The sequence below is a fragment of the Bos grunniens genome, chromosome 10, assembly GCF_055505025.1.
Source record: "Bos grunniens cultivar Pamir isolate PY7600 chromosome 10, Bosgru_T2T1.0, whole genome shotgun sequence".
Lineage (NCBI taxonomy): Eukaryota > Metazoa > Chordata > Mammalia > Artiodactyla > Bovidae > Bos > Bos grunniens.
In genome coordinates this window covers 12,834,077-12,854,449 of record NC_141174.1, presented here as the reverse complement: position 1 = coordinate 12,854,449, position 20,373 = coordinate 12,834,077, and the positions used below count along the sequence as shown (strand labels likewise).

At 39.7% G+C, this 20,373-nt stretch overlaps 1 protein-coding gene and 1 long non-coding RNA gene across 6 annotated transcripts in view; one reads left to right on the top strand and one right to left on the bottom strand.

Annotated features, from left to right (window-relative positions):
• NRXN3 (neurexin 3) overlaps positions 1 to 20,373 on the top strand; it is a 1,787,606-nt gene that overhangs the window by 1,117,510 nt on the left and 649,723 nt on the right. The gene's annotated exons all lie outside the window — the stretch shown is intronic.
• On the bottom strand, positions 1,925 to 20,049 carry LOC147363926 (uncharacterized). Its single transcript, XR_015133928.1, has 2 exons — positions 13,198 to 20,049; positions 1,925 to 9,916 (listed from the first exon to the last, which is right to left on the bottom strand). It is a non-coding gene; the product is annotated as an uncharacterized LOC147363926 (long non-coding RNA).

Genomic DNA, 20,373 nt, shown 5'->3' with positions numbered 1-20,373 from the left:
TCATTTCACATGCTAGCAAAGTAATGCTCAAAATTCTCCAAGCCAGGCTTCAACAGTACATGAACTGAGAACTTTCAGATGTTCAAGCTGGATTTAGAAAAGGCAGAGGAATCAAAGAACAAATTGCCAACATCTGCTGGATCACCAAAAAAACAAAAGAGGTCTATAAAAACATCTACTTCTCCTTTATTGACTATGCCAAAGCCTTTGATTGTGTGAATCACTACAAACTATGGAAAATCCTTAAAGAGATAGGAATACCAACCACCTTACCTGCCTCCTGAGAAATCTGTATGCAGGTCAAGAAGCAATAGTTAAAACTGTACATGGAACAACAGACTGGTTCCAAATCCGGAAGAGTACGTCAAGGCTGTATATAGTCACCCTGCTTATTTAACTTATGTGCAGAGTACATCATGTGAAATGCTGGGCTGGGTGAAACACAAGCTGGAATCAAGATTGCCAGGAGAAATATCAATAACCTCAGATATGCAGATGACACCACCCTTATGACAGAAAGTGAAGAGGAATTAAAGAGCCTCTTGATAAAAGTGAAAGAAGGGAGTGAAAAAGCTGACTTAAAACTCAACATTCAAAAAACGAAGATCATGGCATCTGGTCCCATCACTTCATAGCAAATGGATGGGGAAAAAATAGAAACAATGAAAGACTTTATTTTTGGGGTTCCAAAATCACTGCTGATGGTGACTACAGCCATGAAATTGAAAGATTCTTGCCCCTTGGAAGAAATGCTATGACAAACCTAGGTAGCATATTAAAAAGCAGAGGCATTACTTTGCTGACAAAGATCTGTCTAGTCAAAGCTATGTTTTTTCCACTGGTCACGTATGGATGTGAGAGTTGGGCCATAAAGAAAGCTGAGCGCCAAAGAATTGATGCTTTTAAACTATGGTGTTGGAGAAGACTCTTGAGAGTCCCTTGGACTGAAAGGAGATCAAACCATTCCATCCTAAAGGAAATCAGTCCTGAATATTCACTGGAAGGACTGATGCTGAAGCTGAAGTTTCAGTACTTTGGCCACCTGATACAAAGAACTGACTCATTTGAAAAGACCCTGATGTTGGGTAAGACTGAAGGCAGGAGGAGAAGGGGACGACAGAGGATGAGACGGTTGGATGGCATCATTGACTCGATGGACGTGAGTTTGAGTAAACTCTGGGAGTTGGTAATGGTCAGGGAGCCTGGCATGCTGCGATTCACGGGGTCACAAAGAGTAGGACATGACTGAACTGAACTATGGGATCTAGTTCCCTGACCAGAGATTGAACCCAGGCCCTGCATTGGGAATATGGACCCACCAATGAAGTCCCTATTTTTCTTTCATTATGATCATTTTCACTTTGGTATGCCATGGAGTCAACATAATTTATGGAATCAATTGTAACACAGTAAAACTACAAGGCAATTTTTAAATTTTTTTTTCAAATTTTAGTGTCATTTTATTTAGTAATTTTTTAAAAATATAAATGTATTTATTTTAATTGGAGGTTAATTACTTTACAATATTGTATTGGTTTTGCCATACATCAACATGAATCTGGCACAGGTATACAAATGTAGCATTCTCAATACACCATATCACAAATTACTTTAAAAAAACAGTAAAGCAAAAAGAAGCACTTACAAGGAGATTCGTACCGTGGTAGGTAGCACATTTTAGAACCCATGTCACAGAGCTCAAGATCTGTCCTGATGGGCCTCAAACTCCGGCCACAGCTCACCCTTAGCAAGTCAGCACTGATTCTAGGAGACACGGCCTTTGTGACTGCCATAATGTAAACTGCTCACATAACCACATATCATTTCCATTCTTAGAAAATTATGCTCATTGGTTTTAAGAGATCAATCATAATGACATGTTTCTATTCCCTTCCAAGTCGACTAATTTCGTAAAACATCATGCTGAAATGAAAAAGCTTTATTGTTAAACTTGGTATAGTCATGACCACATATATCCTACATGGAGGTCCATCTCAATATCCATTTTTCATGAGGCTCTTAGTTAAAGAAAAAAATTCTGATGATAAAATAAATGAGTTTATTGTCCTTCTGTGTTCTGAGTATTGGTGTCTCATAGCAACATGTGGAAAGGAGATGGCTGTGAGTTTGGAGGTCACCAGAAGGGCTCCCACAGGCCAGTGAAAGAAGACAGTCCTATTTTCTGGGTGATAAAGAGCCAGGAGTTAGAAGCCAAACATGTATTCTTCTCTGAGTTAGAAGCCAGACATGAAGGGCGTTTGAATTGTCTTCCTAGCTTCCTTCCTCAATTCAGAAGGCAGAATTAAGGGATGCGCTGCAAATCAAGGTTTGCTTGAGTTTGTCCTGGACCCTGGCCCAGATCCATTTGAATACAGTGTCCTTCCGGTTCTGGCAGTGGGCCGTCGGTTCCTGTGCTCGTGGTGCTCTGTGAGTGTGAGTTTTCTCATCTTTGACGGTACTTTTGTGAGAAGACCAGAGAGTCTTTATCAGGGATTGATAACATGGCGGTATTTTCAGCTACAAGTTCTTTCTTTCTTTCTCTTTATAAATGTTCTCTCTTTTTTTTTTTCTCTCTTAGACTTCCATTGACATGCAGTCTTTTACTTGGCCTGTTTGCTTTTACTTTCTCCCTTTCATACTTTCTCCAAATTCATGAGAAAAAGGACACCAATGAGAAGAGTTCCAGGGATATGTTGTGAGCTCAAGTTCCAGTACAGTTAGGGAAAACCTTCCTTTTGAATGGTGGGTGTTGTTTTCATTCCTTTTGAGACTAATACCACTCGATGGCCCTGAGACGAGCACAGGGAGTGCTGGTCACTCAACAGAGTGGGTATGAAGACACAGCCTGCGTTAAGATCCTTCTTTTCTAAAGAATGTTCCATTTGTAGTTATTGTATCTTGACCTTCCCTAGAGCTCTAGATTTCTACATATTGGTGGTCCATCTTAACACTATTTACATACATATAATACCTCATAATATTTGTTAAATTGGTACATAAAATCAATAGCTCTTTGAAATAATAGAAGTGGGAAACAGAGTCGTGGGTTTTATATGTGCCTATACAGTAGTCAGACTGGTAAAAATTTTAGAAGTACCTGTTAGAAGATTTTATGAAGTTGGAAAACAGAAACAGTATCAAACGAAACTTACAGAGATAGGTGTTTTCTTTGTGCTTTCCCTGGTGTGGCTCTCCTGAGATTATTCTGGTTATCTGTGCTGTGTAACAAACAGCTGCAAATCCAGAGGCGAAGTACAAGCATTTCCTGATGTCATGGATTCTGAGGGGCAGAAATAAGACAGAGCATTCCAGGGGTGGCTGGTCTCTGTTCCCTAATACCCAGAATCTCAACTGGGAAGACTTGGAAAGCTCCGAGTGATCTTCATGGCTAGGACCTGGAATTACCTGGAGACTCCTTTATTCGTATGCCCGGAGCCTGAACTGGGGGGATTTGGAGGCTGAGCTGAGATGGGACCATCTTCTTGGCATATCTGTGCAGCTTGTGCTTCTAATTCACAGTCTGGTTTTCTGAGACAGAGACTGTCCTAAGAGGGAGCTTCTGGAGAGGGAACACTCTCAGAAACCACGTGGAAATAGCCTTGTCTAGCCTCAGCACACAGGGACACTCCCACCACATTCCACTGGTTACAAGTGAGTCACCCGGCCAATCAGATTAAAGAGGAGAGAAAATCAGATCCCCTTTTTGATTAGGGAGAGGCAAGGCCACATTGCAAAGGAGCAGGTTGGATGAGAGATGTTTCTATGGCTGTCTTTGGAAAAATACAGTTCTCCACAGACATTATTTGATTGTTTCGAAAAAGTGTGATATATTTTTATAATATTTGTTGAAGAAGTGTATCAGGCACATTGCCATACTAATACAAGATGGATCACTTGAATGTGCTCTGTATCTGAAATGTTGCCTTTCTTCCTCTTTATAAGAATGCTCTAAAGATAATATGTGGAAACTAATCAACATTACTGTCTTCATTCATATAGCTCAATTAACAATAACCATGATTTAGTAAATATTACAGGAAAAAACACCAGAGAATGAAAATAAGAAAATAAATGAGGACATGCAAGAAGAGAAATTAATGAGTAATTAAGAAAGAGAAATACTTAGGGCAGAGTATCATGCACCAATGAAGTTCTAGAAATTCTCAATGCTTATTGCTCGGAAGAATCATCTACAGAGTTAAAAACAAAAAGTCTCTGGCACCAAGAAACACTGATTTAGCCCCTCTGAGGTGTGAACCAGACATCAGAATTTAAAAGCTCCCGAGGAGATTTTCATGTGTAGCCAGTCTTGAGAAGCATTGTTCTAATGAGCCCTCTGTAAATGTATAGAAGAGGAAAACCTTTAATCCTAACGCCTAGTTGCCTTAGTGAATTCTTATCAATAAGACACTAATCTAAGCAGACACTCATTTGCCCCTTTACTCTTCTTCAGATTATTCCACAGTAGACACTATTGGTTTCATATCTGACGTGCAGACATTTGGACAAAGCCCACATGCCAATATCTAAAGCAAAAAGTGGGAAAAAACTTGTTTCATTGATGTTATCATTGAACCACTGAAAGATCAACCCCAGAGTGGGATGATGTTTCCTATTATTTTTTTTAGCCAGCTGTTGGGATATTCTATAACTTGCTCTGAAAGCATTTGAACTGTTCTTACAAGCACATTTTCTTGATTGTGAGGTCACTCTACTATGTAATTCATAGTTACTCGACTGTGTAATCTACTCGGCCTTGTAGATTCACCATGAGTTTACATAGATTTGGGTTTGAATCCTGGCTCAGCCATCTTTTTAGCTCACTGTGACTCCATAAATTGGGAGAAGATGGAATATCTGTTTTCTGAGATGGCTGTAGCAATTAAGATCATTCATTTTCTTTTTTTTTTTTTTTCATTCAGCAAACCTTGACCGACCACAATACTATTCCCAGAACCTGTTGTCTACAAAGAGTTTATGGTGAGGAGAAGGACAGCCCCACATTGTATTCTCTTGAGGGCAAAAGGCAGTAAGTAAGTTCAAAAGAAGACAGTTTCTGATAGAAGCTAGGATAAAACAGGATGAAGCAAAAGAGTATGATTAGGACATACTTTAGGTTGTGTGAACAGGAAAAGTTCAAACCCCAAAGGATAAAGGATAGCTCTCTAAGGACCAGAAAAGCATATCTAAGAAGAATTGTTAGTGAAAAAGCCTTATGCAAAATTAAGCTGAGCTCGTTTAAGAACCAAGAAAACTAGTGAGCTGGCATGAGGTCAGCAATGGGCAGAGTGAGAGAGGAAGTCGGCTAGGCGGTGGCTTGGTTATGTAAGCTGGGTGGGGATAGTGGGGGAAAGAATTTGGCTCCCTTGTAAGTCTGATGGTGAACATTTGTAGAATTTTAAGCAAGGAAGTAAATTATTTTTATGTATGGAAAGGCAAGAGGGAAGTAGGAAGGCCAGTTAGGAGGCTATTATAATTGTCCTAGTGAGATGTTATGGCATCTTGTTTTAGGCTGGCGCCTGGAGAAATGGAAAAAAAAAAGGAAAAGGGGGATTCAGTTTTACTGTGAACTTAAATCTGCCCTAAAATAGAAATCATTTAAAAGATGTACATAAATGGAAGTGAAACACTTAGCTTTACATTGTGGGCACTCGATGTTAGCTATTATCTGTGTTTTATTATCATTAGTACTAAAACCTTAAGGCAAGATCTTGTTCTGTCATTAGCATTACTTTTGGAGAAAGATTTAATAAGAAAGGAAAGAGGTTTTTCCAAAATATATGTATTGTGTTTAAAATCTTTCCCTCGAGCATGCTATGATGCTGAGAGAGCCTGGTTTGCTTAAGATCTCTATAGAGGGAGAATATTTAATTTAGTGCCATGGCTTAACTAAGGGTGAGTGCAAATAACGGCTTCTTATTTCTACTTTCACATCTGCTGGTCAAATAATTATATTTTAGCATCCCAACACAGTTTTTAATCTTTGAACAGTGTGGTTCTACGATCATATTACGTTATGTACCACTTGACCTAAATTAGTTTCATGATCCTAAACAGGCAGTATTATTTTCCCATCAAAATACGGACAAGTGGGTAAAAGCAGGATTAATATTACCTTTCATAATGTCAGATTTGAGCGCAGTGGTCTTAAGACCAATGCAAATCCTTACTGTCGTGTCTTATCAGGATACTTGTAAGAAGCTGTTTGACAGGTCATGTAATGGAAGGCTAGTTTACAATTAAGGCAAAGGGTCTGCATTGAAATGTAGGTTACAGTTCTCAACCTAAATATCTCGACTTTTCATTTTCTATTGAAAGACAGCTTGCCATCTGTATTTCTTAGTTTCAGGCCTGCAAACTGAGATTAAGATATGCTTTCCAGTTTAAGGATTCTGCCTACATCAGTGAAATTATCCTTTGACATTTGGAAGACTTGAAGAGAGGCTTCCGAGGTAGAGATGATAATGTTTTGTCCATTGGGTTTTTTCTCCTTTTCAATGGTTTTAGTCTTAAAAGCAGTTTTAGGTTCATAGCAAAATTGAGCAGAAAATGCAGAATTCCCGTTTATCCCCTGCACTGTCACTGTCACCATCCCCCACCAGAATGATACATTTCTCACGATTGACGAACCTATATTGACACACCGTTATCACCTAAGGTCCGCGGTTGACACTCGGGTTCACTCTTGGCGTTGTACATTCCATGGGTTTTGACAAATGTATAATGGAATGTATCCAATCATTATACCATCGTATCCTATAGAGTACTTTACTGCCCTAAAAGTCCTAGGTGTTTCCCCTCTTCCTCCCCACCCCACCCCCCCCACTTCTCCTGGAAACCACCAATCTTTTTACCATCTCCACACTTTTGCCTTTTCCAGAAGGTCATATAGTTAGAATCATAAAGTATTTATGATTGGCTTCAGATTGCTTCAGGTATATTCAGATTGGCTTCTTGTGTCTTTTCATGGTTTGATAGCTTTTTTGTTTGTTGAGTGCTGAATACTATTCCACTTTCTGGATGTACCCTAGCCTATATATCTCTTTGCATCCTGAAGAGCATCCTGGTTGCTTCCAAGTTGTGGCAGTTATGAATAAAGATGCCATGAACATCTGTATGCAGCTTTTTGTTTTCAGCTGGGTAAATATTAAGGAGTGCAGTTTTGGCCTTGCATGGCACAAGCTTTGTAAGAAACTGCCAAACTGTTATCCGAAGGGGCTCTATCACTTTGCATTCCCACCAGCGAAAAATGAAAGTTCTATTGTCGAGAGTTGGCTGTTACTCCATATCTTGTCAGCCTTTGGTGTTACTGGTGCTCTGGATTTTGTCCTGTTCCTTTCAAGAATCAAATCCACAGTTCATACGTTATTCAGTATTTGCTGTCAGTCACAGAGTATCATCACTGTGCATGATGATAATAAATCAAGACACTATTAGGACACAAAAGGGATTTCCTCGCAGAACTGTGGCAAACATACACAAGTTGGAACTTTTCATATGACTGGTGATTTTTCTTTTAGAAACTATGTTTTTAGTTACAAATTACCTCATATGACTTTTTTTAGGCTCAAATATGTTCTATATGTGGACAGAGCAGGAAGAACGGTTTTGCTATTCTTGGTTCTCAATTTATATTTTACTTTACATCTGATTCTGTTCTGGAGGGGAATAAAAGGAAAAAGGACTCATTTGCAATAGGATGGCTTAGAGAGGACATTTGCAATAGAGTAGCTTAGAGAGGATGTGTAGGTACTGTGTGGCAGTGATCAGATTCTATAGATCATCACTGTGTTCTTTGAATTTCTTAGGAACATTCTGTCTTGGACAGTTGTAGACACAAGGGTGATTTTTTTCTTCTTTGATTATAAAAAGAAGACCCAGAGATTGGGGCCAGAGATCAGGAAGTCTAGTCTTCAGCCTGACCTGGTTCTTAACTAACTGTACAATTTTGAATAATGTAGTCTCTTTCGGTATGTTTCTGTTTATCTCACTACAAAATGAGGATAATGAGGTCTTTATTACCATTGTCAACATAAGACACAGATGAGATAATAGGGTGAATCACTTGGGGATATATAAAGTCATTTATAAGTTTAATAGTAAATTAGAATGCAAGAAAGTCATTATTGGTTCAATTTAGTTTCTCATAAACAAAACTCAACATATTCTTAGCACTTGAATGGCAGGGCAGCACCTGTCAAGTGCTGAGAAACTCATTCACTTGAGTTCAGGAAGCTGCCATAACTTATTCAGAATAGGAGTTATCCTCGGTTGAAATGTGTGTCCCCTCAAAATGTCCCCCCAAAATGTGCATTCTTCCCAGAACTTCAGAAGGTGAGCTTAGTTGGAAATAGGATTGCTTCAGATATAACTAATTAAGATGAGGTCACGTTGGAATAGAGTGAGCTCTTAATCCAACACTTGTTGTTTTTCAGTCATGGTCAGCTCTTGCGACCCCATGGACTGTGGCCCGCCAGGCTCCTCTGTCCATGGGATTTCCCAGGCAAGAATACTGGAGTGGATGGCCACTTCCTTCTCCAGGGGATCTTCCTAACCAAGGGATTGAACCCCACCCCCACCCCCCACCTCTCCTTCATTGGGTGGATTCTTTACCACTGAGCTACCTGGTAAACCCATTAATCCAACATAACTGGGATCTTTATAATAAGAGGAAAAGAAACATGCATACAGATACACATGCAGAGGGAAAACGGCCGTGTGGATGAAGGCATAGATTGGTGAGATGGAGGACCGGCCAAGCAACAGCAAGGATTGCTGGAAACCACGAAGCTGAGAGAAAGCAGCTGGCTTTTGCTGACGCCTTGATTTCAGACTGCTAGCCTCCAGGACTGGGAGAAAAGTAATCTCTTTTTTAAGTCACCCAGTGTGTGGTACTTTTTTATGGTAGCCCAGCAAACTAAATACAGGAATCAAGGAGGCTGTGGAGCCTAGTTGGTCAGCAAGGGGCTTCCATAGAGGCCACCAAGTTGGAATGGCCATAACTAGCTGTTGGAAGCCAGATATGTAAGCAGGGAGCCAAGAGCCAGGGAGGCTAATGCGTGATAGTCAGCACAGGAGTCCTTGGCACTCAGCTGTCCCAGACGCCAGTGTATCTGCCAGTTTCTCTCTCTCATCCCCCAGGTCACCTTGCTGGACACCAAATGTACAAGAGAACCTCGTGTACATTGAACACAGCATTATTCCAGACTCTTCCACCTACTTCATCTTTCTTGATAAAAATCCTGATAAGTCTCCATTCCCAGGGATTATTTTGGAAGCGGTTGTGTTATGTTTTAGTTTCCTGTTTTTTTGCAGTAACAAATCACCACAGATTTCATGACTTAAGACAAGCCTATTACTGTGCAGTTCGATGGTGGAAGTCTGGTATGGGTTGCATTGGATTAAAATCTATGTGCATTCCTTTCTGGGGCAAATCTGTTTCCTGTTCACTTGCATTATTGACAGAATGCAGTGTCTTGCAGCTGCAGGCTAGAGAGCCCTGATTTTTGGCCAGCTGTAAACTGAGGGTCATCGCCAGCTTCTAGAGGCTACTGCATTCTTTGGCTCCTGGACCCTTTCTTCCATCTTCAAAGCCAACTACAGTTGGTCAGGTCCTTCTCCCATCAAATCTTTCTGACCCGTTCTGCTTCCTTGTCAATTTTTTTTTTTTTTTTCAAAGATTCGTGTGACTAGATGGATCACTTCAGATAATCCAGGATAATCTCTGTTCAGGTCAGCTGATCAGCAAACTCAATTCCATCTGCAACCTTAATTCGCTTTTGACATCTAACCCTATGTGTTCGCAGCTTCTGCGGATTAGATACAGACATCTTTGGGGCACCATTGTTCCACTGCAGGTTATCTGTGGCTGACCTGCATGACTTCCCAGTAGGACTGAGTCGAAGGAGCAGCGAAACTGTGAGGAAGAAACAGAGCTTTATCAAAACATAGCACATGTCCATAATATGCAAGGAAGAGAAAGTCAAGCTGCATATGATCTGTGCAGTATTTTCAGAAGTCTATCCTTTTCTCACCTGGCTGATTTGAAATTTAAAAATTGAATCTACTTAATGGAAAATATTTGACTATTAAGAACATCAGACATATCTTTGATCAAGCTTGTTTCTTATCAGTCCACAGATTATTTTATAGACAGTCCATGGAGGAAATATGTAGGATTGTTTGTGTCCTGTGTTTAGCCTCTTTTTTGGCCTTAACTTTGACCATATTATGTGTAAGTCCCTCTTGTTTCTCTTTGATTACTCCTCCAAACTCAATATATCCCAACCCAAGGAAGCTTATTTTTTACTTTCAATTTTTCTTACTTAATTTTATATAGTTACATTGGAATATTTCATCCCAATTTATTACACCATTTATCTGTCACCTTCTATGTTCCTACCCCTTTTAAACAACCTAAAAGTCATATTACCAATAACAATCTTTGACTCTCATTTCAGTTTCAGCTCTATGTGGACACATACTTCTTGTTTTCTTATGCAGATTTCAATCAGATTTTGGCATTCCTTCTCTTCTCTCATTTAAAAATGAAACACTTCCAAAATGTATTTTTAAAATGTCTTTGAAGACAGTTCATTCATTCATGAAATCATTATTATGAAATACCTGTTATGTATTGGGTTGGCTACAACGTTCATTTGGGTGTTTTCATAAGACTGTATGAACTTTTCGACCAACCCAGTAGGAATTGTTCTAAGCACTGGAAACACACCAGGGATTCAGATATTCAGGGTCCTTGGTGGGTGCATTGCCTTAGTACAAACTTGTTTCTCTTAAATCTTCCCTTCCCCTTCACAGTTAACCTTTCACAATGTAGATTTCTCTTCCCATTTCCTTGACATCTATACATGTTTGTTACCCTTTCTGTCATTCCAATTCCATATCCTAAGTCTCATTGGCTTGTGGCTCAGCTTTTGAATGACTCTACTTGGGAAGAGTTTAATTAAGAAAATGCCACCAAAGAGTAAAATGTGTTAGCTCTGTATATATCTGCTAGTTGTCTAGGGTTTCCTCATGATTCATGTAAATTTCTGTTGGTGGAATTGCAGCTGTCCTATTCAGGCCACTAAAGATAATGTTTATTAGGGACCCTTCCCAGTGCCTCTCCCATGTTTCCTTTCTAGGCCTCTTCACTTAATCTCCCTAACAGTAAGACCAGTCCTGGCCTGAAATGTGACAGTTAAACACACACCAATGACATCTTTCCCCAAAGCAGTAGAAAGGCCATTTTTCAAATAATGATTTAAGTAGGTCAAGGCAAACAGGTTACTCACATTAAAGGAAGAAGAAACTACATATTTGAGAAAGTCTTATAGATTTAGGTAACTTGCCTGCCCTGAGGTTCCATTCTTCATATTAATTTGCCTGTTAGGTGAGGATTTCCTCAATGCAGTTGACATTGGTGACCTCCCAGACCTTTTGCAATTCTTGAGAAAGAGCAAAAGCTTTCCCTAAAGTGTTAGCAGAGCATCTCCCTATAGGGGCTCAGTGGTATAAGTTTCACTGAGAAAACTTCTTGCATTTGAATTCATAGAAGTGAGAGGGGAGAGATGAACCCTTAGAAGACTTTTTGAGAATATTAAGTAGTTGGTTGTTTAAAATCAGTTAAAATGATTAAAAATAATCATTTTGAGAAACTCAGTTAAATACAAAAACTTGCATTCAATTTAGATGCGGCTAAGCAGCAAAGTATTTGGTGTTCTAGTGCCTATCAGGCACTTGACAAAGATGAATGTTTCATGCCTAACTGCTTCACCAGAAATAACTTCTCATCCCATATCAGAGGACGTGGAATTGTGCCAGAGTTTTAGAAGAAGCAGTTAGTAGGTAAAGAGAATTAAAGAGACATCTGAGATAGCTTCAGTCTTTTGCTTTACATATATGGAGAAAGAGTGTTTAGTGCCTTGGGCTTATTAGCAAAATATATTAGCTTTAGCTGACTGATTGCACCTGGTGCCTGCCTGCGGTCTCCAAAGAGAGGAGATTTACAATCAGGTTTTGAGTCTGGGAAGCTTTGAAAGTTCTTCCTATCAAAAATCAGATAGACATTTGGAAATGTAAACATGCCACATTTCTTTCTGGATTACCCATGGGCTAAATTCACCTTTTAATTTTTTTAGAGGTGGGCAGACATGACACATTCTTCATTCACATCACTTTTGAAATAAGATTCCAGATGGAGTCTCAACCCTCAGATGGAGCAAAGAGACCAGCTCTTACAACCCCCTTTTATAGATTAGCAAACTGAGCCCCTGAGATATTCAAGATTTAAAGTCACAAATATTTAGCAGTATGGCCAAGACTAGGATCTAGGTTAATCTAACTTGCATCATAGTCTTTATTTCCCTTCTTATCGATGACATCATGGTTGCTTGAATAAACATCTTAAATATGGAATATTTCTCCATCTTCTTTAAGATGTCACCTAAGATAGTATTTTTAATCTCCATTAAGCATAGTTCATAAGATTTCTGTGCCTTTAAAATCACTTTAATTGGAATAAAATTTGACACGATTGGTGATGCTTCACCAGTATAATGATTCCATTGTGTTTTGATACTTATCTTAGTAATTTCCCGTATTTGATTTAAAGTGGGGTAGGAGGGGCACCTCTAGCCAGAGGCTTTTCTTCAATCACCACACTCCTTGGGTTCTCTGATAATCATCAATAAACTGGGTGGTAGATAGCTAGCCATTTCATGAGAGAAGGCGAGTGCTGAAGTCAGACTAGGGGTGACTTGCAGCTTGTCAGAGGAAGGAAGGAGTAAAGACAGATCCGTCCTGTTTGTCAGGGGCAGAAAGTATGTTGGAGAAAACTAACTCCCGGGAAGGGGATGTGTCAGGAAGATGGATTACCCCAGGAAGTCCGGACTGCTCTCCCAGCCGGCAGCAGCCCACTTGGATATAATCCGCCAGCTGTCCATCTTTCTCTCCTTTGCGCTGCCAGTGACTAGCCTGTGCTTCCAGATCTAAGGCAGCCCCGCCGCCTTCAGAATCACTAAAGACCCGGTAGGGAGGGGGATCTTGTTTGCAGTGAGTGAATATTCAGCATGCGCATTCTTCCTATCAATACTCCCGGAAGCTCGCAGACGGACAGACCCAATGGGGAAAGCTCTTTGAACGAACACCTTATTAGAGAATGATCCTGTTAGGTGAGTAAAAAGGCTGATTACATACCCAGAGGTGAGCCTTGATGAGAGACTAACTCTGAAGCAATCTGCTGCACTTCCTATCTGGACTTGCGCCTGAGCCTTTCAAACTGGCGTCTGGAAAAGGAAAACGCTCTGGGGAACCCACACAATACCCTGGAAATATTTCCTCTTTTTTTTTTTTTGTTTCCCAAAGGGAATCCAGGGCGTATTTCTTGCGCAACCGTTTTGGAGAGACAAGACTGATATAAGAGGGAAGCTTGGTGTGGGTGTGACTACTTCATAGAACCAAACTGGAGACACTTGCCTGCCCTTGTTGGAGGCTGAGCTACCCCAGTGGGCCCTGCCTGTCTCTTTAAAGCCACAAGGGTTGCCTGGCCAAGAGTTCTAGCACAGCGCCTTGTCTCCACTGAATGAAGATTTGGGAGAGGTTGGAATCCATGATCTTTATGTTCCCTGCAGGAGTTAGTGGGACATAAATTTATCTTCCACCCTGGTGAATGAACCACAGAAAGCACAGGTTGAAACCATCAACCTTGGTTATTGCTGTCTGATCTTGTTTATATTTTAAATCCTCTCTGGGAGCAGCTATAGCCCAGAAGCCCATTTCATTGAAAGTTCACTGGCCTTGGGGATCCATGAGGGAGGTTTTCTTATTTGGTGAATTATTGTCCTAAATAATTCATTTCATCAGGCCAGCATCTCTGTGGTCCTCTCTTCTGCTGCCCACTTCCCCCCTGACTGGCCTAGGCAGGGCACTGAACTCGACAGAAGACCCTCACCTGTGAACCAGAGACTGAGTTCTCCAAGGGGCTAAGACACAGGCTAGTGATGTGACTACCTACTGCCACTTAATATTTCTGAGCCTCATTTTATTCATTTGTAAACTGGGGTGAGTAGTTGGCCTGCCTTATATCCTTTCCTTACCATCCAAAAAGTATTGAGAGTGCTTTATACACAATCATGAGCCATTGTAGGGTAAGGTATGCTTATTCAAGGAGTCTGATTTGTATTTTAAACTCTTCTGGACTATCTTAGGATTCCAGACTAATGATATGTAAGACCTTTCTCATTCCTCGGGTACACAAGTCTTTGTTTCAAAACAGGATATTCAAAAGCAAGAGCAAATAATTAAATTCTCTGGATTCTAGACTCCGCTTTTCCCATCCTTATTTCACTGGGAAAAGATGTGGTAAGGTTTTATCCTGAGGCTAAAGCGAACTCTTTAAAATGTTCTTAGGGATATGAATAGACCAGTTGCCATTTATCCCCTTAATACAGTTAGTTCCAAAAATATAAAAAGCTGAGGTAGCATTTGTTTCTTCTAGATTTCAGTCAAAGCCAACATGGGTGCTTGTTAGTGTCATAACGATAGGTAATAGAAATGGTTAAGCTGGTCATTGAGGAAAACCAATAGCCTCTCTGTCTCCCCACTCTACCCCTATTTAATAAAGTCCTTCCCTGATAGCTCAGTTGGTAAAGAATCTCCCTGCAATGCAGGAGACCCTGGTTCAATTCCTGTGTTGGGAAGATCCCCTGGAGAAGGGATAGGCTACCCACTCCAGTATTCTTGGGCTTCCCTGGTAGCTCAGCTGGTAAAGAATCTGCCTGCAATGCAGGAGACCTGTGTTTGATCTCTGGGTTGGGAAGATCCCCTGGAGAAGGGAAAGGCTACCCACTCCAGTATTCTGGTCTGGAGAATTCCATGGACTGTATAGTCCATGGGGTTATAAAGAGTCGGACACGGCTGAGCGACTTTCACTTTCATGAAATATGCCATTGTTCCAGGAGGATGGTGTGGTGCTCACCTGTGGGCCAGATGGAGGTGGCAGTGCCGATCTCTTTCTCGAGCGGTGCCTCCCTCAGACCCAGAACCAAGACTGCCTCGCAGTTCAGGTCTCAGCAATGAGGCAGAGGCATTGAGTGATTGAGCAGCCAGGGTGCTCTGACTTCTCTGCCAGCCCACCAAAGAGAAGAAGAGCTTCTAAGCTTTGTCAATGACTTGGAACAGTTTAGCTTATCTTTGAAGCCTGTCTTTATTTGAACAGAGGAACCCGTATTTAAAGCATAAGCTAGTAGACTTTTGTTTTATGAAAAGTGCTTTAAAATGGAGGCCACTAAAATCACTGTTCCGCTAGGAAGAAAATGATAAACTTGTTGTGGTAGGCTGAGATTTGAGGGACTGATTGAAGAAAGTTGAGATTCCAGGAGCTACATGAAAAAGAAAACAAGACATTACTAGGCATTAAAAAAAAAATCAATTAGCTACTTTATTGGTCTCAGAGAAGAAGACAATCACCTGGGGAAGTAATTGGAAAGGGAAGAAATATTAAAACTAATTTATATGCTATGAATGGAGAAGGAAATGGCAGCCCACTCCAGTATTCTTGCCCAGAGAATCCCATGGACAGTGGGGCCTGGCAAGATACAGTCCTTAGGGTCACAAAGAGTTGAACACAACCGAATTAACTTAGCACGCACATACGCATATGCTATTAAGTTAAAACTGAGGCTCAAAAAAAAAAAAAAGAAAAAACACAAAAACAACTGAGGCTCAAAAAGCTTAATAGAATTTGACTCAGATCATGTGGCAGGAGGGTCTGGTGTTAGAATCTGGATTTGAGCTTGTGTTCACCTGACTATAGCTCTGAAGAGTGAATTGGTCATCTTTTTATGTCGTATGGAACCTGGAATTGCTACTCCTTTCCACTTCTACCCGTCCTCTGTGTCCACTTCCATTTCTTTAACCTGGTCCTCCTTTTGAGAAATATTTTAAGTTTCTGACTGAGGAACAAAATGTTAGATGAGTGAGTTGATATCTAGGTATCTACTCTTGAAATGGTACTAAAAAGAGGACTTTGTTCTTAAAATTTTGAAAATCTGTATCAATTGCACAGTTTCAAACAGATGATTTTTCCCTCTTTAATGCTGTGGGAAAATACTTCATGCTTCTTGGCTACTGAACATCTCAATATTATTAATAACTGAGAGTGCATGCATCTCTTCTTAATAGTTTCCTTACAGGTTGCTCACTTTCAGTGACACCTGCTTTCTAGTGGGAGAAATTCTTAAAATCGCAGGAGCCACCTTAGAATTTCTTTCAGTTAGGATGACAGATCCAATACACTGCATGGGTGTGAAGTACAGATAAAGGTAATCAGATCTCATGCTTCACGGAATTAACTGATTACCTGTGATGATCAGGAAGAAATTTTCACCATTAGCATCCTGCAGATACACAAGCCAAGAGCAGGATGCAACTTTCTGCAATCCTAGAACTTTCTTATAGAACTTCATTATGCAGTGAGAGTTGACGCATTGGCAAAGACCCTGATGCTGAGAAAGATTGAAAGCAAAAGGAGAAGGGGGTAGCAATGAGATGGTTAGATAGCATCACCAATTTAGTGAACATGAATTTGAGCAAACTTTGGGAGATAGTGGAGGACAAAGGAGCCTGGCATGCTGCAGTCCACAGGGTCACAAAGAGTCAGACATGACTTAGCGACTGAACAATATGCATGGAATAGAAAATCGGAATCTATGATATAATGTGTTATGTATAATGGTTGTCATACATGGATAAGTATTCAATGTGCAGCAAAATAAATACTGTAACATTTGAGACAGAGTTCTATTTAGATAACTGAGATAGTGATTCATTAAAGATAAACTACTTAAAATCTTTTTATGTTTCCTCCAGGGATCTCAAAGTACCTTCCCAAAATGAGCTCATTAATCCTCATGAATATTCTGTCAAATAAATTCTGTTAAATTTCTCCAAAAAAAAAACACAACAGGTCAGTCAATCTTACTACCCAGTATGTGCTTATAGCACCAAGTTTTCATAGCACCCTGACGATCCTTATTGCTTTGAAATCTCACTAGGGATTTGACTTCTAACACCATTATTATAGGTGGAACTTTCTCATCCCCAGCTTACTCTCCACATGTGTTCCTTCAATAAGCACAAGCTGAGAGTCGGCAGTATGCAAAGTGCTGGACATAAAATGATAAATAGGGCTGAGGGTCCAGTGGGAGAGAGCTGGGAAGCTCTTCTAAATGTACTAACAAGATCCTTCTTCATCCATTGTCCATCTCTTAACAGACAGGTCCCCAGGTCACCTAGGCTTTGACAAATGTACATCTAGTCTATTTCATAGGCCCTTAGTCCATTATAGGCTTATAGTAGGCATTTGAAAAATACTAGACATTTTAAAAATTAGCTACTCTGTTGGTCTCAGAGAGAAGATGAACACATAGGAAAGTAATTGTAAAGGGAAAAAGCATTAAAACTCATTTACATGCTGTGAAGTGAAAACTGAGGTTCAAAAAGCTTAAGTAAATTTGGTTACAATCACAAAGCAGGAGAATGTGGTGTTAGAATCTGAATTTGAGCCCATGTTCACCTGACGATCTAACTAGTTAGTTAGTTCACCTGACTAACTAGCTAATTCTAGTTAGTTCGGGTGAGATTTAGGGAGATTTGATCATGCTCTACTTAGGGGAAAACTTTGGTTCTTTCAAAAACAGGAGTCGTCAAGAGATATCTGTCATAGCATAACTTCAGTGTGTGTGTGTGTGTGTGTGTGTGTGTGTGTGTGTGTGTGATAGATTCTTTACAAAAGATGATTAAACTTAAATTTGACAAAATTCTGCAGACACACTCTAGAGACAAGTCCCATGTTGATCCTCAAAAAATGATAGAGAATGACAATTAAGAGACCCTTTTAAACTGAATATCCTTATTTAAGTTTGATTTCATTAAAAAAAAAAAAAAAAAAACATTCTCCTGGATCAAACCATGACAGTGTCTAAACCTGTTGCTGTTTGGCTTAATGAAAGGCCAGACATGAAGGAAGGGTCAACATAATTTTGAGAAAGGATTTGTGGAATATTTCAACATGTATTGTGAGCAATGTTGTTTTGGTTACAAAGAGGATAGCACTTTCACCTCTGGAAGTGAACAGGAACTTTTTCAATTTGCTCCATAATGGATATATAAGAAATCAACAAAATCATGTTCTCTTGGGGCCATGCTTCAGCCCAACATCGGATACCAACTGATATATTGGTGGTTCTACTTAAAGGAAACTATCGTTAGACTGTTGTTTCCAAACATACATTCTCTTAAAAAACAGTCCTGGGAATTCCTGGTGGTGCAGTGGTTAGGACTATGGTGATTTCACTGCTGGGAGTCTGGGTTCTTTCCCTGATTGGGGAACTAGGAGCCCACAAGCCAGGCAGCATGGAAAAAAAAAAAAAAAACCAGAAAACAAAAAAAGGCCTATGGTATAGTCCTTGGGAATTAAAAGAGGGGAGATACTCAATGGTAAAAATACATTGGGCAGTTTTTTTATTTTGTTCCTGCCCTTAGGTAGTCACAGTGCATATTAGCAAATTAAAGGTTTTAAGAAGTCTTGCAATATAAATATATTTTACATTTTATTTAACACAAGGTTTCTCAAATTCATTTGACCAGTCACTGGTATAATGTTCATTGATTTAACAGTTATTAATATTCAGCTCCTGGGAACACAATTTGGGAAATTCTATACAAGAAAAAAAAATGTGTAAACTAAATCAGGGGAATCCAGCTAAGTAATGGAGTACTTATTTACATTAATAAGTCATTTCAGTGTTTTATGCAGAGTTCCTTTTAATATGAGTTTCTCAAGTGCGTTAAAATAATATTTTTGGTGTTATTTAAAGCATTAATCACTTTTGAAAAGATAATAAACATGTTTTTAAAGGTTTAAACTTATAATTCCCACTCCTACCCTGTCTCCCATTCCAGCATTTCTGCTCTTCAGCATTTGATTTATAAGAGCTCAATTTATATTCAACTTTTCAGGACATTTCTTATGCCACATGAAAGATAGCATACCTATATTCATATAAGAAAGGGAAAAAAACTAGTTCTGAGTAACCAATATGTGACCATAGAGGAGAATAATAAGAGAAAATTAACTGGATAAAACAGTCAAAAAACCTTTATTTATGATGACTTGCTGTGAGATTTAGGCCAACAAATAACCTCCCTGATTTTTACTATATAATTAAAATGACTCTTACTTCCCGCCACCTGAAAGTGAATGATGTGGGCATTAAACGTGAACAGAATTCTGACCTTTGAGTAACCTCTTCAGTGAGTTAAAAGAAAGTGTCCTCATTTCTATTTCCCACCAATACTTTCATAAATGTCCACGATCCTATTCACTAACCAGTTCTAATTTTATTCTGTTGTTTTCACGTCTGCTTCACTTTTTTCACTCTGTGTAGCCAAGATGCTGTCAATAATACTTGTGTTTTGATGAAAAATCCATTTGAGGAAAAATAATTGTTGGGTGTGGGGGAGGGGTAGAAAGCACTTCTTGGATCAAGAGATGAGTAAATACACGTAGTGGATCTTTAGTCCAGGGTTGATTTACTCAAACCTTACTGGAAAATAATTATGGGGCAAAGCGATTAGATGTGGACGTGTAAAGCTGTGATGAATGGCTGTGAGTAAGCATAATAGTCCTAATCACTATTTTCCCATAATAAATAAAACACCCTTTGGTAAGACAAAGAATGACCAAAGATCAGCTGGAGTTTAGTCATCGGATTCTATTCATTCTTTTCTATTCTGTAGAGATTTACCATATTTAAGTACTATTTGAAATCCTCAAACACCAGCTCTTCTACAATAATGTACCCTCTGAAATTTCCAATGGTTATAGGATTTTTTTATCTGGAAATTTACTGCATATATGGCCCAGCAAGAGAATAATTGCATTTTATTGATATCCCCTCACAATACCATGAGAAAAATTGGGAAAGAAAAGCTGGCTGAAGCTGTGTGGCTCAGACGGTAAAGCGTCTGCCTACAAAGCGGGAGGCCTGGGTTCAATCCCTGGGTCGGGAAGATCCCCTGGAGAAGGAAATGGCAACCCACTCCAGTATCCTTGCCTGGAAAATCCCATGGACATAGGAGCTTGGTAGAGTAAGTCAGTCTGTGGGGTCGCAAAGAGTCGGACAGGACTGAGTGACTTCACTTTCACTTTCTATAAACCTGAGATATCAACTTTCCAAATTAGTTTGAAATTCAGATATCACATGTATATGCCTGTACTCACCACATTTCCACAAATTCATCCAAGAAAACATTCCACGATTTATTTCTAGACATTAAGTAAGTAAGTAAGTAAAGTCGCTCAGTCGTGCC